Source organism: Dipteris shenzhenensis, chromosome 27 (genome assembly GCF_047967505.1).
Source record: "Dipteris shenzhenensis isolate YYH24624 ecotype China chromosome 27, Dip_SZ_1.0, whole genome shotgun sequence".
Taxonomy (NCBI): Eukaryota; Viridiplantae; Streptophyta; class Polypodiopsida; order Gleicheniales; family Dipteridaceae; genus Dipteris; species Dipteris shenzhenensis.
Genome location: NC_141622.1, coordinates 33,626,397 through 33,651,330, shown reverse-complemented (window position 1 = coordinate 33,651,330; position 24,934 = coordinate 33,626,397).

Sequence of the window (24,934 nt, the reverse complement as noted above, 5' to 3'; positions counted from 1 at the left end):
AGCATGTTATGAGTGTTAAACCGCATGTGAGTGAAGGGGCTGACAATGATTAGGAACTAGTTAGAAAAATTTGAGCATGGCTTCGATTGGCAACTTGGAGAATTGTTTTTCCTCTAAGGCAATCTAATCTATGCTAAACTACGCTAAACCAACTGTCGAAGTGAAGAAAAGCAATAAATAATTTCTTTTTCTGTGTTCATTTTAATGTGCTGGGGTTTAAGAGGCTTAAATATGCAAAAGAAGGGGTTGTGATGTAGAGGCTAAACCTGCATGTGAGATAAATGAAGAACAAGTATCTAAAGAAAAGTTAACATTTTTCAATTTAAAAGATGAATATATATAAAAATATTATCTCACCTTCAAAACAAACCATAAATTCACTCTTTTATAGTTTTTTAAAAGTATAATATAAAACATATAAAACTCTCTTTACTTTCTCTCTCTCTCTCTCTTGACTCCTAAATTTCTCTGTAGCCATAGTCAAGAACCTCATTCTCTCCCTTAATCTCTCTCTCTCTCTGACAACTCTTATGTGTTTTCCTCTCTATCCTCATCCCACTTATTCCCTCTCTCCCTCTCCCTCCCTCTAGCACAGAAGTTTCATTCCTCCCTCTCTCTCCCTCTCTCTCTTTCTCTCTCTCTCTCTCTCTTTCTCTCTCTCTCTCTCTCTCTCTCTCTCTCTCCCTCTCTCTCTTTCTCTCTCCCTAAGTCTCCCTCTTTTCTTCTCTTTCTCTCTCTCTTTCCCTCTCTCCTCTCGCCACGTTTCATTCTGATAAACATCTCTCTCTCTCTCTCTCTCTCTCTCTCTCTCTCTCTCCCTCTCTCTCTTTCTCTCTCTCTCCCTCTCTCTCCCTACTCTCTCCCTCCCTCAAGCAGCCACGGCCCCCAGGAGACCCTCTTCTCTCTCTTAATCTCTCTCCCCCTCTCTCCTCTCTCTTTCTTTCCCTCCCTACTCTTCTCTCTCATTTAAGGAGCCCCTCTTCTCTCTGTGAATCTCTCTCTCTCTCTCTCCCTCTCTCCCTCTCTCTTGGCGGCCACAGCCACCAAGAGCCCCTCTTCTCTCTCTTAATTTCTCTCTTTCCCTCTCTCCTCTCTCCTCTCTCTTTCTCTCCCTCCCTATTCTCTCATTTCTCAAATTTACAAACTCAAATATGAATAAAAAACTAATTAAAATAGAACTCAAAAACTCAAATAAGAAACTAATCCCTCTCTCTCCCTCTCTCTCTTTTTCTCTCTCTCCCTCTCTCTCTTTCCCTCTCTCTCTCTTTCTCTCTCTCCCTCTCTCTCTCTTTCTCTCTCTCTCCCTACTCTCTCCCTCCCTCAAGCAGCCACGGCCCCCAAGAGACCCTCTATCTCTCTCTCTCTCTCCCTCTCTCCCTCTCTCTTGACGGCCACAGCCACCAAGAGCCCCTCTTCTCTCTCTTAATTTCTCTCTTTCCCTCTCTCCTCTCTCCTCTCTCTTTCTCTCCCTCCCTATTCTCTCATTTCTCAAATTTACAAACTCAAATATAAATAAAAAACTAATTAAAATAGAACTCAGAAACTCAAATAAGAAACTAATTTAAAAAGAATTGTAATGCCTTCTAAAAGACCCCCCTCCTCAAAAACTTTAACAATAAACTAATTGAAAAAGAATTATAAGTAAAGAAAAAGAATTACAAGATGAATTTTAAGAAATAGAACTCAAAAACTTTAACAAGAAACTAATTGAAAAGAATTGTAAGTAAAGAAAAAGAATTACAAGACGAATGAAAAAGAATGCAAGTACCTAGAAAAAGTGAAAAAAGTAAGGCTCCGCTTATCTGGAAAAAGTGAAAAAAGTAAGGCTCCGCTTATCCTTTCTCTTCCACTCTTGGTTGCTTCAATGAAATGAGGAGAGAGTTAAAATGAATGAATGGAAAGAAAAGTATATATAAGAAAAACTAGCCCACTCCTCCTACGCATAAATTTGAATTTTCAAAAAAGAGAGGGAAATTTGAATTCATTATAAATTTGAATTCAAATTTGTGTTCAACATTCTTCTCATACTTTCTTCTCGTACGTTCCTTTTGAACTCAAATTTGTGTTCAACATTCTTCTTGATACTTTCTTCAACATTCTTCTCGATACTTTCTTCTCGTAAGTCCTTTTCATTCTTCTCGTAAGTCAAATCTTATTTGTCGCTCTTGCTCGTGATAGTAAGTCAAATCCTCCTCTCCTCTCTCTCTCCTTCTGCTCCCTCCTCTCCTCTCCCTCTCTCTCTCCTCTCTCTCCTTCCTCTCCCCTCCCTCCCTCCCTCCCTCGACCCCCGCCCTCCCCCCTTCCCCTCCCCTCCCTTCCCCTCCCCTCCCCTCCCTCCGCTGCCAAAACTCCTCCCTCCCTGGACCCCCCGCCCTCCCCTCCTCCACTCCCCTCCCCTCCCCTCCCCTCCCTCTGCTGCCAAAACCCCTCCCCCCCTCGACCCCTCCCCTCCCGCTCCCCCCCTCCCCTTCCCCCTCTACCCCCCCTTTCCCCCCCTACCCCCTTTCCCCCCTGCCCCCGTCCCACCCCCTTTCCCCCGGCCCCGCCGTCCCAACCCCTTACCCCTCCACACCCCCTTCCCCCCTTCCCTAGGGCTGGCGGTCGCGACCGCCAGCCCCCCCCACACCCTTCCTCCCCTACCCCCTTTCCCCCCTACCCCCTTTCAGCCCTCCCCCCCCTCTTCCCCACCCCCCCTTCGCGGCCCTCGGGCTGGTAGCCGCGGCCGCTAGCCCCCCCCCTCTCGCACCCCTCTTCCCCACCCCCCTTCGTGGCCCCCCATCCCCCCTCTCACACCCCCCTCCCCCCCTTCACCCCCGCCCCCCCCCTTCCCCGGCCCCTCTCCCCCCCTCCCCCCTTCGCCCGGGCTGGCGGCCAGCCCCCCCCCTCAGCCCTCCCCCCCCTCTTCCCCACCCCCCTTCGTGGCCCCCGGGCTGGCGGCCGCGGCCGCCAACCCCCCCCTCTCGCACCCCTCTTCCCCACCCCCCCTTCGCGGCCGCCCAGCCCCCCTCTCTCAGCCCTCCCCCCCCTCTTCCCCACCCCCCTTCGCGGCCCCCGAGCTGGCGGCCGTGGCCGCCAGCCCCCCCCTCTCACACCCCTCTTCCCCACCCCCCCTTCGTGGCCGCTCAGCCCCCCCCTCTCATCCCTCCCCCCCTCTTCCCCACCCCCCTTTCCGGCCCTCGGGCTGGCGGCCGCCAGCCCCCCCCCCTCGCACCCCTCTTCCCCACCCCCCTTCGCGGCCCCTAGCTCCCCCCTCTCGCACCCCCCTCCCCCCCTTCACCCCCGCCACCCCCCTTCCCCGCCCCCTCTCCCCCCCCCCCTTCCCTCGAGCTGGCGGCCGCAGCCACCAGCCCCCCCCCTCTTAGCCCTCCCCCCCCCCCTTCCCCACCCCCCCTTCGCCGCTCCCCAGCCCCCCCCCCTCTCAGCCCTCCCCCCCCTCTTCCCCACCCCCCCTTCCCCCGAGCTGGCGACCGTGGCCGCCAGCCCCCCCTCTCAGCCCCGCCCACCCCCTTCACCCCTCCCACCCCCCTCCCTGCCCCCGAGCTGGCGGCTACGGCTGCCAGTCCCCCCCGCCCCCCCTCTCAGCCCTCCACCCCTTTCACCCCTCCCACCCCCTTCCCCCCCACCCACCCCCCTCCCTGCCCCCGAGATGGCGGTCGCGGCCGCCAGCCCCCCCCGCCCCCCCTCTCAGCCCTTCCCCCAGCCCCCCCCCCCTTTTCCCCACCCCTCCTCCCCCCCCTCCCCCGGGCTGGCGGCCGCCAGCCCCTCCCACCCCCTTCCCACTCCCCCCCCTTCCCCCCCTCCCCGCTGCCAGCCCCCCCTCCCCTCCCCCCTCCCCCCTTCCCCCCTCCATGGGAGACCCAGTCCCCCCCTTCCTCCCCCCCCCCCCCCCTTCCCTCCTCCTTTCCTCCCTCTACTCAGCCCCAGCCTCTCCCTCCCTTCCTCCTCCCTTCCCTCCAGCCCCTCCATCCTCTTCTTCTCCTCCCCTGAACCTTTCTCTCTCTAGTTCCTCTCTCTTCAAATTTAAAAAAAAAATCTAGAAAAAGAATTAATCAAAAAAATTTGCAAGTACCTGGAAAAAGTTTGTAAGTTTGCTCTTTCTTGCTTTCTTGCTCTTGCTTCCTTGCTCTCTTGATCGTCCTTGCTTTCTTGCTTCAATGAATGAAATGAGGGGAGAATGAATGAAGAAGGAAGACTAAATATAAGAAAAATTAGGTTTTCCTCCTCCTCTCCTATTGGCTTTCCATTCCTCCCCTCTCTCCTATTGGCTTTTCATTTATCCCCTCTCCCATTGGCTCCCATTACTCCCCCTCTCCCATTGGACCCCCATCCCTCATCCCAATCTTCCATTAGCCCTCCCCCCATCCATCCATTTCTTCTTCCTCCCCATTGCCACCACTCCCATCCCACATTTCCACCACGTCCCATACTCCTCCCATTTCCCAAAATCCCATATTTCCCCATCTCACCCTCCTCTTTTTCATCCCCTATTAACTCCCTCACTCATTTCACTCCCTTATTATCCTACTCCCCTATTACCTTCCCCTCTCCCATTCCATTCTTCCCTCCCCACTCTCACTTCCACTTCCCATTACTCACTTGCCATTTGAAAACTATTAATATATTATTATACTATTTTTTATACTTATTATCATACACCCTTATTACTTCCCTCTCCCATTCACTCCTCCCTCCTCACTCCCACTTCCACTTCCCATTACTCACTTGCTATACACATTTGCAAACTATTAATATATTATTATATGATTTTTTATACTATTTGCAAACTTACATGTGGGCAAAATCACAAGTCTCAAAGCGATCCTATTGTGGTCATACAACAACTGTGCTTTTATTCAAGGGCATATTTATCCTCATCAACAAGCTTATTTACTCAGGTATGAAGTGCATAATTTGTGCACTAGGTGTTTACTTTGTATCAAAATTGTTTGCCACACACACACACATATACACATACCGAGAATTTTCTAATATTATCGCATCTACATTTCTCCGATGGGCACAAAACTTTGTACATGCCTCAACCTAGGTCTTATTGACTTGCATACAAAGTGGTGCACCCATCTCATAAGTACTTGTTCGGATAACACACCTCCAAACGTATTTTATGACGATTGCGCATAACACTAGGAACAAAATGGTGTATCATGTGAGATCGACTATGCAAAGCATATCCAATGGACACAAGACTTTACACATTCCTCAACCTAGGAAGTATTGACTTGTGTGCAAAGTGGCATCCCCATCCGATAAGTACTTGTTTGAAAAATACACCTACGATCGTGTTTTTTGACCGTTGTACATGACACTAAGGCCAAAAACGGTATTTAATACTCAATCTACCATGTAAAGCACATCCGATGGGCACAATACTTTGCACATGCCTCAAAAGCGGTGGTATGGTATTCCATGCAAAGTGGAATTCCCATTCAATAAGTACTTTTTAGAATATCACACCTAGGACCATGTTTTTTATTGGTTGTGGTCCATGACACTAAGGCAAAAACGTTGATTTATGCTTAATCGACAATGCAACGCATATGCGATCATCACACTACTTTGCACACATCTCAACCTAGGTATTATTGACTTACATGCAAAGTGGCATGCCCATCCCATAAGTACTTAGTCGAATAACACATCTAGGACTGCGTTTTTTGACGATTGTGCATGACACTAAGGCCAAAACAGTGTTTAATGCTTGTTCGACAATGCAAAGCATATCCGATGGGCACAATACTTTGCACACAACTTCAACTAGGTGGAATTACTTACATGCAAAGTGGCACACCCATCCCATAAGTGCTTGATCGGATAACATACCTAGCAGCGTGTTTTTTTACAGATGTGCATGACACTCGAGCAAAAACAGTATTTAATGATCGATCCACCATGCAAAGGATATCCGCTGGGCACAACACTTTTCGTATGCCTCAACCTAGGTGGTATTGAAATGTTCTCAAAGAGGCACACCCCTCCGATAAGTACTTTGCCAAATAACACACCTAAGGGCGTGTTTTTTTGCGGATGTGCATATCACTCGGGAAAAAATGGTGTATAATGCATGATCGACCATGCAAAGCATATCCGATGGTGAAAATACTTTGCACGCACCTCAACATAGTTGAAATGGACTTGCGTGCAAAGTGGAGTCCCCATCTGATAAGTACTAGTTGGAATAACACACCTAGGACCGTGATTTTTCATGGTTATGCATGACACTAAGGCAAAAACGGTGTTTTATGCTTGATCGACAATGCAAAGCATATCCGATGGGCACAATACTTTGCACACACCTTTAACTAGGTTGAATCCACTTATATGCAAAGTGGCAAGCCCATCCCATAAGTGCTTGATCGGATAACATACCTAGCAGCGTGTTTTTTTACGAATGTGCATGACATTAGAACAAAAATAGAATTTAATGCTCGATCGACCATGCAAAGGATATCCGATGGGCACAACACTTTTCGTACACCTCACCCTAGGTGGTATTGAAATGTTCTCAAAGAGGCACACCAATCCAATAAGTACTTGGTCAGATAACACAACTAATGGCGTGTTTTTTTAAGGATGTCCATATCATTAGGAAAAAAATGGTGTATAATGCGTGATTGACCATGCAAAGCATATCCGATAGTGACAATACTTTGCACGCACCTCAACGTAGTTGAAAGGGACTTGCGTGCAAAGTGGAGCCCCCATCCAATAAGTAGTTATTTGAATAACACACCTACGGCCGTGTTTTTTGACGGTTGTACATGACAACAAGGCCAAAAACGGTGTATAATGCGTGATCGACCATGTAAATCATATCCGATGGTGACAATACTTTGCATGCACCTCAACGTATTGAAACGGACTTGTGTGCAAAGTGGGGCCCCCATCTGATAAGTACTTGTTTGAATAACACACCTAGGACCGTGTTTTTTCATGGTTATGCATGACACTAAGGCAAAAACGGTGTTTTATGCTTGATCGACAGTGCAAAGCATATCCGATGGGCACAATACTTTGCACACACCTTCAACTAGGTGGAATGAACTTACATGCAAAGTGGCACGCCCATCCCATAAGTGCTTGATTGGATAACATACCTAGCAGCGTGTTTTTTTCTGGATGTGCATGACACTAGAGCAAAAATAGTATTTAATGCTCGATTGACCATGCAAAGGATATCTGATGGGCACAACACTTTTCGTACACCTCAACCTAGGTGGTATTGAAATGTTCTCAAAGATGCACAGCCATCCAATAAGTACTTGGTCAGATAACACACCTACAACCGTGTTTTTTGACGGTTGTACATGACACCAAGGCCAAAAACGGTGTATAATGCGTGATTGACCATGTAAATCATAACCGATGGTGACAATACTTTGCACGCACCTCAAAGTAGTTGAAAGGGACTTGCATGCAAAGTCGAGCCCCCATCCGATAAGTACTTATTTGAATAACACACCTACGGCCGTGTTTTTTGACGATTGTACATGACACCAAGGCCAAAAACGGTGTATAATGCGTGATCGACCATGTAAATCATAACCGGTGGTGACAATACTTTGCACGCACCTCAACGTAGTTGAAACGGACTTGCGTGCCAAGTGGAGCCCCCATCCAATAAGTACTTGTTTGAATAACACACTTAGGACCGTGTTTTTTCATGGTTGTGCATGACACAAAGGCAAAAACGGTGTTTTAGGCTTGATCGACAATGCAAAGCATGATGGGCACAATACTTTGCACACACCTTCAACTAGGTGGAATTGACTTACATGCAAAGTGGCACGCCCATCCCATAAGTGCTTGATCGGATAACATACCTAGCAGCGTGTTTTTTTACGGATGTGCATGACACTAGAGCAAAAATAGTATTTAATGCTCGATCGACCATGCAAAGGATATCCGATGGGCACAACACTTTTCGTACACCTCAACGTAGGTGGTATTGAAATGTTCTCAATGAAGCACACCCATCCGATAAGTACTTGGTCAGATAACACACCTAGTGGCGTGTTTTTTTGCGGATGTGCATATCATTAGGGCAAAAAATGGTGTATAATGCGTGATCGACCATGCAAAGCATATCCGATGGTGACAATACTTTGCACGCATCTCAACCTAGTTGAAACGGACTTGCATGCAAACTGGAGCCCCCATCCGATAACTACTTGTTTGAATAACACACCTAGGACCGTGTTTTTTCATGGTTGTGCATGACATTAAGGCAGAAACGGTGTTTTATGCTTGATCGACAATGCAAAGCATATCCGATGGGCACAATACTTTGCACACACCTTTGACTAGGTAGAATTGACTTACATGCAAAGTGGCATGCCCATCCCATAAGTGCTTGATCGGATAACATACCAAGCAGCGTGTTTTTTTACAGATGTTCATGACACTAGCGCAAAAATAGTATTTAATGCTCGATCGACCATGCAAAGGATATCCGATGGGCACAACACTTTTCTTACACCTCAACCTAGGTGGTATTGAAATGTTCTCAAAGAGGCATACCCATCCGATAAGTACTTGGTCAGATAACACACCTAAGGGCGTGTTTTTTTGCGGATGTGCATATCACTAGGGAAAAAATAATGTATAATGCGTGATCGACCATGCAAAGCATATCCGATGGTGACAATACATTGCACACCCTCCAACATAGTTGAAACATACTTGCGTGCAAAGTGGAGCCCCCATCCGATAAGTACTATTTTGAATAACACACCTAGGACCATGTTTTTTCATGGTTGTGCATGACACTAAGGCAAAAATAGTGTTTTCTGCTTGATCGACAATGCAAAGCATATCCGAGGGGCACAATACTTTGCACACACCTTCAAATAGGTGAAATAGAATTACATGCAAAGTGGCACGCCCATCCCATAAGTGCTTGATTGGATAACATACCTAGCAGCGTGTTTTTTTACAGATGTTCATGATACTAGAGCAAAAATAGTATTTAATGCTCGATCGACGATGCAAAGGATATCCGATGGGCACAAGACTTTTCGTACACCTCAACCTAGGTGGTATTGAAATGTTCTCAACTAGGCACACCCATCCGATATGTACTTGGTCAGATAACACACCTAAGGGCGTGTTTTTTTGCGGATGTGCATATCACTAGGGAAAAAATAATGTATAATACGTGAGACCATGCAAAGCATACCCGATCGTGACAATACTTTGCGTGCCCTTCAACGTAGTTGAAACGGACTTGCGTGCAAAGCGGAGCCCCCATCCGATAAGTACTAGTTTGAATAACACACCTAGGACTGTGTTTTTTCATGGTTGTGCATGACACTAAGGCAAAAACTGTGTTTTATGCTTGATCGACAATGCAAAGCATATCCGATGGGCACAATACTTTGCACACACCTTCAACTAGGTGGAATAGACTTACATGTAAAGTGGCATGCCCATCCCATAAGTGCTTGATCGGATAACATACCTAGCAATGTGTTTTTTTACAGATGTGCATGACACTAGAGCAAAAATAGTATTTAGTGCTCGATCGACCATGCAAAGGATATCCGATGGGCACAACACTTTTCGTACACCTCAAATTAGGTGGTATTGAAGTGTTCTCAAAGAGGCACACCGATCCGATAAGTACTTGGTCAGATAACACACCTAAGGGCGTGTTTTTTTACGGATGTGCATATCACTAGGGAAAAAATGGTGTATAATGCGTGATCGACCATGCAAAACATATCCGATGGTGACAATACTTTGCACGCTCTTCAACGCAGTTGAAACAGACTTGCATGCAAAGTGGAGCCCCCATCCGATAAGTACTAGTTTGAATAACACACCTAGGACCGTTTTTTCTCATGGTTGTGCATGACACTAAGGCAAAAACGGTGTTTTATGCTTGATCGACAATGCAAAGCATATCCGATGGGCACAATACTTTGCACACACCTTCAACTAGGTGGAATTGACTTACATGAAAAGCTGCACGCCCATCCCATAAGTGCGTGATCGGATAACATACCTAGCAGCGTGTTTTTTTACGGATGTGCATGACACTATAGCAAAAATAGTATTTAATGCTCGATCGACCATGCAAAGGATATCCGATGGGCACAACACTTTTCTTACACGTCAAACTAGGTGGTATTGAAATTTTCTCAATGAGGCACACCCATCCGATAAGTACTTGGTCAGATAACACACCTAATGGCGTGTTTTTTTGCGGATGTCCATATCACTAGGGAAAAAATGGAGTATAATGCGTGATCGACCATGCAAAGCATATCCGATGGTGACAATACTTTGCACGCACCTCAACATAGTTGAGAAGGACTTGCGTGCAAAGTGGAGCCCCCATCTGATAAGTACTTATTTGAATAATAGACCTACGGCCGTGTTTTTATATGGTTGTGCATGACACTAAGGCAAAAACGGTGTTTTATTCTTGATCGACAATGCAAAGCATATCCGATGGGCACAATACTTTGCACACACCTTCAACTAGGTGGAATTGACTTACATGCAAAGTGGCACGCCCATCGCATAAGTGCTTGATCGGATAACACACCTAGGAACGTGTTTTTTTACGGATGTGCATGACACGAGCAAAAATAGTATTTAATGCTTGATCGACCATGCAAAGCATATCCGATGGGCACAATACTTTTTGTACACCTCAAACTAAGTGGTATTGAAATGTTCTCAAAGAGGCACACCCATCTGATAAGTACTTGGTCAGATAACATACCTAAGGGCGTGTTTTTTTCGGATGTGCATACCACTAGGGAAAAGACGGTGTATAATGTGTGATTGACCATGCAAAGAATATTCGATGGGCACAACACTTTTCGTACGCATCAACCTAGGTGGTATTGAGATTTTCTCAATGAGGCACACCCATCCAATAAGTACTTGGTCAGATAACACACCTAATGGCGTGTTTTTTTGCGGATGTCCATATCACTAGGGAAAAAATGGTGTATAATGCGTGATCGACCATGCAAAGCATATCCGATGGTGACAATACTCTGCACGCACCTCAACATAGTTGAAACAGACTTGTGTGCAAAGTGGAGCCCCCATCCGATAAGTACTTATTTGAATAACATAGCTACGGCCGTGTTTTTATATGGTTGTGCATGACACAAAGGCAAAAACGATGTTTTATGCTTAATCGACAATGCAAAGCATATCCGATGGGCACAATACTTTGCACACACCTTCAACCAGGTGGAATTGACTTACATGCAAAGTGGTATTCCCATCGTATAAGTACTTGATCGGATAACACACCTAGCAGCGTATTTTTTTACGGATGTGCATGACACTAAGGCAAAAATTGTATTTAATGCTCGATCGACCATGCAAAGCATATCCGATGGGCACAATACTTTTCCTACACGATCACCTAGGTGGTATTGAAATATTCTCAAAGAGGCACACCCATCCGATAAGTACTTGGTCAGATAACACACCTAAGGGCGTGTTTCTTTGCGGATGTGCATACCACTAGGGAAAAAACGGTGTATAATGCGTGATCGACCATGCAAATCATATTTGATGGTGACAATACTTTGCACTCATCTCAACCTAGTTGAAACGGACTTGCGTGCAAACTAGAGCCCCCATCCGATAAGTAGTTGTTTGATTAACACACTTAGGACCGTGTTTTTTCATGGTTGTGCATGACACTAAGGCAAAAACGTTGTTTTATGCTTGATCGACAATGCAAAGGATATCCGATGGGCACAATACTTTGCACACACCTTCAACTAGGTGGAATAGACTTACATGCAAAGTGGCATGCCCATCCCATAAGTGCTTGATCGGATAACATACCTAGCAGCGTGTTTTTTTACAGATGTGCATGACACTAGAGCAAAAATAGTATTTAATGCTCGATCGACCATGCAAAGGATATCCGATGGGCACAAAAATTTTCGTACACCTCAACCTAGGTGGTATTAAAATGTTCTCAAAGAGACACACCCATCTGATAAGTACTTGGTCAGATAACACACCTAAGGGCGTGTTTTTTTGCGGATGTGCATATCACTAGGGAAAAAATGGAGTATAATGCGTGATCGACCATGCAAATCATATCCGATGGTGACAATACTTTGCACACACCTAGACGTAGTTGAAATGGACTTGCGTGCAAAGTGGATCCCCCATCCTATAAGTACTTGTTTGAATAACACACCTAGGACCGTGTTTTTTCATGGTTGTGCATGACACTAAGGCAAAAACGGTGTTTTATGCTTGATCGACAATGCAAAGCATACCCGATAGGCACAATACTTTGCACACACCTAAAACTAGGTGGAATTGACTTACATGCAAAGTGGCATGCCCATCCCATAAGTGCTTGATTGGATAACCTACCTAGCAGCGTGTTTTTTTACGGATGTGCATGACACGAGCAAAAATAGTATTTAATGCTCGATCGACCATGCAAAGGATATCCGATGGGCACAACACTTTTGTATTCCTCAACCTAGGTGGTATTGAAATGTTCTCAATGAGGCACACCCATCCGATAAGTACTTGGTCAGATAACACACCTAATGGCGTGTTTTTTTGTGGATGTCAATATCATTAGGGAAAAATGGTGTATAATGCATGATAGACCATGCAAAGCATATCCGATGGTGACAATACTTTGCACACGCCTCAAAGTAGGTGGTATTGAAATTTTCTCAATGAGGCACACCCATCCGATAAGTACTTGGTCAGATAACACACCTAATGGCGTGTTTTTTTGCGGATGTCCATATCACTAGGGAAAAAATGGAGTATAATGCGTGATCGACCATGCAAAGCATATCCGATGGTGACAATACTTTGCACGCACCTCAACATAGTTGAGAAGGACTTGCGTGCAAAGTGGAGCCCCCATCTGATAAGTACTTATTTGAATAATAGACCTACGGCCGTGTTTTTATATGGTTGTGCATGACACTAAGGCAAAAACGGTGTTTTATTCTTGATCGACAATGCAAAGCATATCCGATGGGCACAATACTTTGCACACACCTTCAACTAGGTGGAATTGACTTACATGCAAAGTGGCACGCCCATCGCATAAGTGCTTGATCGGATAACACACCTAGGAACGTGTTTTTTACAGATGTGCATGACACGAGCAAAAATAGTATTTAATGCTTGATCGACCATGCAAAGCATATCCGATGGGCACAATACTTTTTGTACACCTCAACCTAAGTGGTATTGAAATGTTCTCAAAGAGGCACACCCATCTGATAAGTACTTGGTCAGATAACATACCTAAGGGCGTGTTTTTTTCGGATGTGCATACCACTAGGGAAAAGACGGTGTATAATGTGTGATTGACCATGCAAAGAATATTCGATGGGCACAACACTTTTCGTACGCATCAACCTAGGTGGTATTGAGATGTTCTCAATGAGGCACACCCATCCAATAAGTACTTGGTCAGATAACACACCTAATGGCGTGTTTTTTTGCGGATGTCCATATCACTAGGGAAAAAATGGTGTATAATGCGTGATCGACCATGCAAAGCATATCCGATGGTGACAATACTCTGCACGCACCTCAACATAGTTGAAACAGACTTGTGTGCAAAGTGGAGCCCCCATCCGATAAGTACTTATTTGAATAACACAGCTACGGCCGTGTTTTTATATGGTTGTGCATGACACAAAGGCAAAAACGATGTTTTATGCTTAATCGACAATGCAAAGCATATCCGATGGGCACAATACTTTGCACACACCTTCAGCCAGGTGGAATTGACTTACATGCAAAGTGGCATTCCCATCGTATAAGTACTTGATCGGATAACACACCTAGCAGCGTGCTTTTTTACGGATGTGCATGACACTAAGGCAAAAATTGTATTTAATGCTCGATCGACCATGCAAAGCATATCCGATGGGCACAATACTTTTCCTACACGATCACCTAGGTGGTATTGAAATATTCTCAAAGAGGCACACCCATCCGATAAGTACTTGGTCAGATAACACACCTAAGGGCGTGTTTCTTTGCGGATGTGCATACCACTAGGGAAAAAACGGTGTATAATGCGTGATCGACCATGCAAATCATATTTGATGGTGACAATACTTTGCACTCATCTCAACCTAGTTGAAACGGACTTGCGTGCAAACTAGAGCCCCCATCCGATAAGTAGTTGTTTGATTAACACACTTAGGACCGTGTTTTTTCATGGTTGTGCATGACACTAAGGCAAAAACGTTGTTTTATGCTTGATCGACAATGCAAAGGATATCCGATGGGCACAATACTTTGCACACACCTTCAACTAGGTGGAATAGACTTACATGCAAAGTGGCATGCCCATCCCATAAGTGCTTGATCGGATAACATACCTAGCAGCGTGTTTTTTTACAGATGTGCATGACACTAGAGCAAAAATAGTATTTAGTGCTCGATCGACCATGCAAAGGATATCCGATGGGCACAAAAATTTTCGTACACCTCAACCTAGGTGGTATTAAAATGTTCTCAAAGAGACACACCCATCTGATAAGTACTTGGTCAGATAACACACCTAAGGGCGTGTTTTTTTGCGGATGTGCATATCACTAGGAAAAAAATGGTGTATAATGCGTGATCGACCATGCAAAGCATATCTGATGGTGACAATACTTTGCACACACCTCAATGTAGTTGAAACGGACTTGCGTGCAAAGTGGAGCCCCCATCTGATAAGTACTAGTTGGAATAACACACCTAGGACCGTGTTTTTTCATGGTTGTGCATGACACTAAGGCAAAAACGGTGTTTTATGCTTGATCGACAATGCAAAGCATATCCGATGGGCACAATAACTTGCACACACCTTCAACTAGGTGGAATGGACTTACATGCAAAGTGGCACGCCCATCCCATAAGTGCTTGATCGGATAACATACCTAGCAGCGTGTTTTTTTACAGATGTGCATGACGCTAGAGAAAAAATAGTATTTAATGCTCGATCGACCATGCAAAGGATATCCGATGGGCACAACACTTTTTTTACACCTCAAACTAGGTGGTATTGAAATGTTCTCAAAGAGTCACACCCATCCGATAAGTACTTGGTCAGATAACACACCTAATGGCGTGTTTTTTTGCGGATGTGCATATCACTATGGAAAAAATGGTGTATAATGCGTGATCGACCATGCAAAGCATATCCTATGGTGATAATACTTTGCACCCCTTCAACGTACTTGAAACGGACTTGTGTGCAAAGTGGAGCCCCCATCCGATAAGTACTAGTTTGAATAACACACCTAGCACCGTGTTTTTTCATGGTTGTGCATGACACCAAGGCAAAAACGGTGTTTTATGCTTGATCGACAATGCAAAGCATATCCGATGGGCACAATACTTTGCACACACCTTCAACTAGGTGGAATAGACTTACATGCAAAGTGGCACGCCCATCCCATAAGTGCTTGATCGGATAACATTCCTAGCAACGTGTTTTTTTACAGATGTGCATGACACTAGAGCAAAAATAGTATTTAGTGCTCGATCGACCATGCAAAGGATATCCGATGGGCACAATATTTTTCATACACCTCAACCTAGGTGGTATTGAAATGTTCTCAAAGAGGCACACCCATCTGATAAGTACTTGGTCAGATAACACACCTAAGGGCGTGTTTTTTTGCGGATGTGCATATCACTAGGGAAACAATGGTGTATAATGCGTGATCGACCATGCAAAGCATATCCGATGGTGACAATACATTGCATGCATGTCGTCCTAGTTGAAACGGACTTGCGTGCAAAGTGGAGCCCCCATCCGATAAGTACTAGTTTTAGTAGCACACCTAGGACCGTGTTTTTTCATGGTTGTGCATGACACTAAGGCAAAAACGGTGTTTTATGCTTGATCGACAATGCAAAGCATATCCGATGGGCACAATACCTTGCACACACCTTCAACTAGGTGGAATTGACTTACATGAAAAGTGGCACGCCCATCCCATAGGTGCTTGATCGGATAACATACCTAGCAGCGTGTTTTTTAACGGATGTGCATGACACTAGAGCAAAAATAGTATTTAATGCTCGATCGACCATGCAAAGGATATCCGATGGGCACAACACTTTTCTTACACATCAACCTAGGTGGTATTGAAATGTTCTCAATGAGGCACACCCATCCGATAAGTACTTGGTCAGATAACACACCTAATGGCGTGTTTTTTTGCGGATGTCCATATCACTAGGGAAAAAATGGTGTATAATGCGTGATCGACCATGCAAAGCATATCTGATAGTGACAATACTTTGCACGCACCTCAACATAGTTGAGAAGGACTTGCATGCAAAGTGGAGCCCCCATCCGATAAGTACTTATTTGAATAACACACCTACGGCCGTATTTTTATATGGTTGTGCATGACACTAAGGCAAAAACGGTGTTTTATGCTTCATCGACAATGCAAAGCATATCCGATGGGGAAAATACTTTGCACACACCTTCAACTAAGCTGAATTGACTTACATGCAAAGCGGAACATCCATCGCATAAGTGCTTGATCAGATAACACACCTAGCAGCGTGTTTTTTTACGGATGTGCATGACACTAGAGCAAAAATAGTATTTAATGCTTGATCGACCATGCAAAGCATATCCGATGGGCACAATACTTTTCGTACACCTCAATCTAAGTGGTATTGAAATGTTCTCAAAGAGGCACACCCATCTGATAAGTACTTGGTCAGATAACACACCTAATGGCGTGTTTTTTTCGGATGTGCATACCACTAGGGAAAAAACGGTGTATAATGCATGATCGACCATGCAAAGCATATCCGATGGGCACAAAACTTTTCGTACACATCAACCTAGGTGATATATATATGTTCTCAATAAGGCACACCCATCCGATAAGTACTTGGTCAGATAACACACCTAATGGCGTGTTTTTTTGTGGATGTCCATATCACTAGGGAAAAAATGGTGTATAATGCGTGATCGACCATACAAAGCATATCTGATGGTGACAATACTTTGCACGCACCTCAACCTAGTTGAAACGGACCTGCGTGCAAAGTGGAGCCCCCATCCGATAAGTACTTATTTGAATAACACAGCTACGGCCGTGTTTTTATATGGTTGTGCATGACACAAAGGCAAAATTGGTGTTTTATGCTTGATCGACAATGCAAAGCATATTCGATGGGCACAATACTTTGCACACACCTTTAACCAGGTGTAATTGACTTACATGCAAAGTGGCATTCCCATCGTATAAGTACTTGATCGGATAACACACCTAGCAGCATGTTTTTTTACGGATGTGCAGGACACTAAGGCAAAAATGGTATTTAATGCTCGATCGACCATGCAAAGCATATCCGATGGGCACAATACTTTTCCTACACATTAACCTAGGTGGCATTGAAATGTTCTCAAAGAAGCACACCCATCCGATAAGTACTTGGTCAGATAACACACCTAAGCGGATGTTTTTTTGTGGATGTGCATACCACTAGCGAAAAAACGGTGTATAATGCGTGATCGACCATGCAAAGCATATTTGATGGTGACAATACTTTGCACTCATCTCAACCTAGTTGAAACGGACTTGCATGCAAATTGGAGCCCCCATCCGATAAGTACTTGTTTGATTAACACACTTAGGACCGTGTTTTTTCATTGTTGTGCATGACACTAAGGCAAAAACGTTGTTTTATGCTTGATCGACAATGCAAAGGATATCCGATGGGCACAATACTTTGCACACACCTTCAACTAGGTGAAATTGACTTACATGCAAAGTGGCATGCCCATCCCATAAGTGCTTGATCGGATAACATACCTAGCAGCGTGTTTTTTTATAGATGTGCATGACACTAGAGCAAAAATAGTATTTAATGCTCGATCGACCATGCAAAGGATATCCGATGGGCACAAAAATTTTCGTACACCTCAACCTAGGTGGTATTGAAATGTTCTCAAAGAGACACACCCATCTGATAAGTACTTGGTCAGATAACACACCTAAGGGCGTGTTTTTTTGCGGATGTGCATATCACTAGGGAAAAAATGGTGTATAATGCGTGATCGACCATGCAAAGCATATCTGATGGTGACAATACTTTGCACAAACCTCAATGTAGTTGAAACAGACTTGCGTGCAAAGTGGAGCCCCCATCTGATAAGTACTAGTTGGAATAACACACGTAGGACCTTGTTTTTTCATGGTTGTGCATGACACTAAGGAAAAAACGGTGTTTTATGCTTGATCGACAATGCAAAGCATATCCGATGGGCACAATAATTTGCACACACCTTCAACTAGGTGGAATAGACTTACATGCAAAGTGGCACGCCCATCCCATAAGTGCTTGATCGGATAACATACCTAGCAGCGTGTTTTTTTACAGATTGCATGACACTAGAGCAAAAATAGTATTTAATGCTCGATCGACCATGCAAAGGATATCCGATGGGCACAACACTTTTTGTACACCTCAACCTAGGTGGTATTGAAATGTTCTCAAAGAGGCACACCCATCCGATAAGTACTTGGTCAGATAACACACCTAAGGGCGTGTTTTTTTGCGGATGTGCATATCACTAGGGAAAAAATGGTGTATAATGCGTGATCGACCATGCAAAGCATATCCTATGGTGACAATACTTTGCACCCCTTCAACGTAGTTGAAACGGACTTGTGTGCAAAGTGGAGCCCCCATCCAATAAGTACTAGTTTGAATAACACACCTAGCACCGTGTTTTTTCATGGTTGTGCATGACACTAAGGCAAAAACTGTGTTTTATGCTTGATCGACAATGCAAAGCATATCCGATGGGCACAATACTTTGCACACACCTTCAACTAGGTGGAATAGACTTACATGCAAAGTCGCACGCCCATCCCATAAGTGCTTGATCGGATAACATACCTAGCAACGTGTTTTTTTACAGATGTGCATGACACTAGAGCAAAAATAGTATTTAGTGCTCGATCGACCATGCAAAGGATATCCGATAGGCACAACACTTTTCATAAACCTCAACCTAGGTGGTATTGAAATGTTCTCAAAGAGGCACACCCATCCGATAAGTACTTGGTCAGATAACACACCTAAGGGTGTGGTTTTTTTCGGATGTGCATATCACTAGGGAAAAAATGGTGTATAATGCGTGATTGACCATGCGAAGCATATCCGATGGTGACAATACTTTGCATGCATGTCAACCTAGTTGAAACGGACTTGCGTGCAAAGTGGAGCCCCCAGTTTTAGTAACACACCTAGGACCGTGTTTTTTCATGGTTGTGCATGACACTAAGGCAAAAACGGTGTTTTATGCTTGATCGACATCGCAAAGCATATCCGATGGGCACAATACCTTGCACACATCTTCAACTAGGTGAAATTGACTTACATGAAAAGTGGCACGCCCATCCCATAAGTGCTTGTTCGGATAACATACCTAGCAGCATGTTTTTTAACAGATGTGCATGACACTAGAGCAAAAATAGTATTTAATGCTCGATCGACCATGCAAAGGATATCCGATGGGCACAACACTTTTCTTACACATCAACCTAGGTGGTATTGAAATGTTCTCAATGAGGCACACCCATCCGATAAGTACTTGGTCAGATAACACACCTAATGGCGTGTTTTTTTGTGGATGTCCATATCACTAGGGAAAAAATGGTGTATAATGCGTGATCGACTATGCAAAGCATATATGATGGTGACAATACTTTGCACGCACCTCAACATAGTTGAGAAGGACTTGCATGCAAAGTGGAGCCCCCATCCGATAAGTACTTATTTGAATAACACACCTACGGCTGTGTTTTTATATGGTTGTGCATGACACTAAGGCAAAAACGGTGTTTTATGCTTCATCGACAATGCAAAGCATATCCGATGGGGAAAATACTTTGCACACACCTTCAACTAGGTGGAATTGACTTACATGCAAAGCGGAACACCCATCGCATAAGTGCTTGATCGGATAACACACCTAGCAGCATGTTTTTTTACGGATTTGCATGACACTAGAGCAAAAATAGTATTTAATGCTTGATCGACCATGCAAAGCATATCCGATGGGCACAATACTTTTCGTACACCTCAATCTAAGTGGTATTGAAATGTTCTCAAAGAGGCACACCCATCTGATAAGTACTTGGTCAGATAACATACCTAAGGGCGTGTTTTTTTCGGATGTGCATACCACTAGGGAAAAAACGGTGTATAATGCATGATCGACCATGCAAAGCATATCCGATGGGCACAAAAATTTTCGTACGCATCAACCTAGGTGGTATATATATGTTCTCAATAAGGCACACCCATCCAATAAGTACTTGGTCAGATAAAACACCTAATGGCGTGTTTTTTTGTGGATGTCCATATCACTAGGGAAAGAATGGTGTATAATGCATGATCGACCATACAAAGCATATCTGATGGCGACAATACTTTGCACGCACCTCAACCTAGTTGAAACGGACCTGCGTACAAAGTGGAGCCCCCATCCGATAAGTACTTATTTGAATAACACAGCTACGGCCGTGTTTTTATATGGTTGTGCATGACACAAAGGTAAAATTGGTGTTTTATGCTTGATCGACAATGCAAAGCATATTCGATGGGCACAACACTTTGCACACACCTTTAACTAGGTATAATTGACTTACATGCAAAGTGGCATTCCCATCGTATAAGTACTTGATCAGATAACAAACCTAGCAGCGTGTTTTTTTACGGATGTGTAGGACACTAAGGCAAAAATGGTATTTAATGCTCGATCGACCATGCAAAGCATATCCGATGGGCACAATACTTTTCCTACACCTTAACCTAGGTGGCATTGAAATGTTCTCAAAGAAGCACACCCATCCAATAAGTACTTGGTCAGATAACACACCTAAGGGCACAATACTTTGCACACGCCTTCAACTAGGTGGAATTGACTTACATGCAAAGTGGCATGCCCATCCCATAAGTGCTTGATCGGATAACATACCTAGCAGCGTGTTTTTTTATAGGTGTGCATGACACTAGAGCAAAAATAGTATTTAATGCTCGATCGACCATGCAAAGGATATCCGATGGGCACAAAAATTTTTGTACACCTCAACCTAGGTGGTATTGAAATGTTCTCAAAGAGGCACACCCATCCGATAAGTACTTGGTCAGATAACATACCTAAGGGCATGTTTTTTTTCGGATGTGCATATCACTAGGGAAAAAATGGTGTATAATGCGTGATCGACCATGCACACCCTTCAACATATTTGAAATGGACTGGCGTGCAAAGTGGAGCCCCCATCCGATAAGTACTAGTTTGAATAACACACCTAGGACCGTGTTTTTTCATGGTTGTGCATGACACTAATGCAAAAACGGTGTTTTATGCTTGATCGACAATGCAAAGCATATCCGATGGGCACCATATTTTGCACACACCTTAGACTAGGTGGAATTGACTTACATGCAAAGTGGCATGCCCATCCCGTAAGTGCTTGATCGGATAACATACATAGCAGTGTGTTTTTTTACAGATGTGCATGACACTAGAGCAAAAATAGTATTTAATGCTCGATCGACCATGCAAAGGATATCCGATGGGCACAACACTTTTCGTACAGCTGAACCTAGGTGGTATTGAAATGTTCTCAAAGAGACACACCCATCCAATAAGTACTTGGTCAGATAACACACCTAAGGGCGTGTTTTTTTGCGGATGTGCATATCACTAGGGAAAAAATGGTGTATAATGCGTGATCGACCATGCAAAGCATATCCGATGGTGATAATACTTTTCACACACCTCAACGTAGTTAAAACGGACTTATGTGCAAAGTGGAGCCCCCATCTGATCAGTACTAGTTTGAATAACACACCTAGGACCGTGTTTTTTCATGGTTGTGCATGACACTAAGGCAAAAACGGTGTTTTATGCTTGATCGACAATGCAAAGCATATCCGATGGGCACAATACTTTGCACACACCATCAACTATGTGGAATCGACTTACATGCAAAGTGGCACGCCCATCCCATAAGTGCTTGATCGGATAACATACCTAGCAGCGTGTTTTTTTACGGATGTGCATGACACTAGAGGAAAAATAGTATTTAATGCTCAATCGACCATGCAAAGGATATCCGATGGGCACAAAACTTTTCATACGCCTCAACCTAGGTGATATTGAAATGTTCCAAAGAGGCACACCCATCCGATAAGTACTTGGTCAGATAACACACCTAAGCGCATGTTTTTTTACGGATGTCCATATCACTAGGGCTAAAATGGTGTACAATGCGTGATCGACCATGCAAAGCATATCCGATGGTGACAATACTTTGCGTGCACCTCAACCTATCTGAAACGGACTTGTGTGCAAAGTGGAGCCCCCATCCGATAAGTACTTGTTTAATTAACACACTTAGGACCGTGTTTTTTCATGGTTGTGCATGTAACTAAGGCAAAAACGGTATTTTTTACTTGATCGACAATGCAAAGCATATCCGATGGGCACGATACTTTGCACACACCTTCAACTAGGTGGAATTGACTTACATGAAAAGTGGAATTCCCATCGCATAAGTGCTTGATCGGATAACACACCTAGCAACGTGTTTTTCACGGATGTGCATGACACTAAGGCAAAAATGGTATTGAATGCTCGATCGACCATGCAAAGAATATGCGATGGGCACAATACTTTTCCTATACCTCAACCTAGGTGGTATTTAAATGTTCTCAAAGAGGCACAACCATCCGATAAGTACTTGGTTAGATAACATACCTAAGGGTGTGTTTTTTTGCGGATGTGCATACCACTAGGGAAAAAATGGTGTATAATGCGTGATCGACCATGCAAATCATATCCGATGGTGACAATACTTTGCACACACCTAGACGTAGTTGAAATGGACTTGCGTGCAAAGTGGATCAACCTAGGTGGTATTGAAATGTTCTCAAAGAGGCACACCCATCCGATAACTACTTGGTCAGATAACATACCTAAGGCCATGTTTTTTTGCGGATGTGCATGTCACTACGGGAAAAACGTTGTATAATGCGTATTCGACCATGCAGAGCATATCCGATGGTGACAATACTTTGCACGCATGTCAACCTAGTTGAAAAGGACTTGCATGCAAACTGGAGCCCCCATTCAATAAGCACTTGTTTGATTAACACACTTAGGACCGTGTTTTTATATGGTTGTGCATGACACTAAGGCAAAAACGGTATTTTATGCTTGATCGACAATGCAAAGCATATCCGATGGGCACAATACTTTGCACACAGCTTCAACCAAGTGGATTTGACTTATATGCAAAGTGGAATTCCCATCGCATAAGTACTTGATCGGATAACACACCTAGCAACGTGTTTTTTTTACGGATGTGCATGACACGAGCGAAAATAGTATTTAATGCTCGATCGACCATGCAAAGCATATCCGATGGGCACAACACTTTTCGTACACCTCAACCTAGGTGGTATTGAAATGTTCTCAAAGAGGCACACCCATCCGATAAGTACTTGGTCAGATAACACACCTAAGGGCATGTTTTTTTGCGGATGTGCATATCACTAGGGAAAAAATGGTGTATAATGCGTGATCGACCATGCAAAGCATATCCGATGGTGACAATACTTTGCACGCATCTCAAAGTAGCTGAAACAGATTTGCGTGCAAAGTGGAGCCCCCATCCGATAAGTACTTATTTGAATAACACAGCTACGGCCGTGTTTTTATATGGTTGTGCAGGACACAAAGGCAAAAACGATGTTTTATGCTTAATCGACAATGCAAAGCATATCCGATGGGCACAATACTTTGCACACACCTTTAACCAGGTGGAATTGACTTACATGCAACGTGGCATTCCCATCGTATAAGTACTTGATCGGATAACACACCTAGCAGCGTGTTTTTTTACGGATGTGCATGACACTAAGGCAAAAATGGTATTTAATGCTCGATCGACCATGCAAAGCATATCCGATGGGCACAATACTTTTCCTACACGATCACCTAGGTGGTATTGAAATGTTCTCAAAGAGGCACACCCATCCGATAAGTACTTGGTCAGATAACACACCTAAGGGCGTGTTTTTTTGTGGATGTGCATACCACTAGGGAGAAAACGGTGTATAATGCGTGATCGACCATGCAAATCATATTTGATGGTGACAATACTTTGCACTCATCTCAACCTAGTTGAAACGGACTTGTGTGCAAACTAGAGCCCCCATCGGATAAGTACTTGTTTGATTAACACGCTTAGGACCGTGTTTTTTCATGGTTGTGCATGACACTAAGGCAAAAACGTTGTTTTATGCTTGATCGACAATGCAAAGGATATCCGATGGGCACAATACTTTGCACACACCTTCAACTAGGTGGAATAGACTTACATGCAAAGTGGCATGCCCATCCCATAAGTGCTTGATCGGATAACATACCTAGCAGCGTGTTTTTTTACAGATGTGCATGACACTAGAGCAAAAATAGTATTTAATGCTCGATCGACCATGCAAAGGATATCCGATGGGCACAAAAATTTTCGTACACGTCAACCTAGGTGGTATTGAAATGTTCTCAAAGAGGCACACCCATCCGATAAGTACTTGGTCAGATAACACACCCATCTGATAAGTACTTGGTCAGATAACACACCTAAGGGTGTGTTTTTTTGCGGATGTGCATATCACTAGGGAAAAAATGGTGTATAATGCGTGATCGACCATGCAAAGCATATCTGATGGTGACAATACTTTGCACACACCTCAATGTAGTTGAAACGGAGTTGCGTGCAAAGTGGAGCCCCCATCTGATAAGTACTAGTTGGAATAACACACCTAGGACCGTGTTTTTTCATGGTTGATCGACAATGCAAAGCATATCCGATGGGCACAATAATTT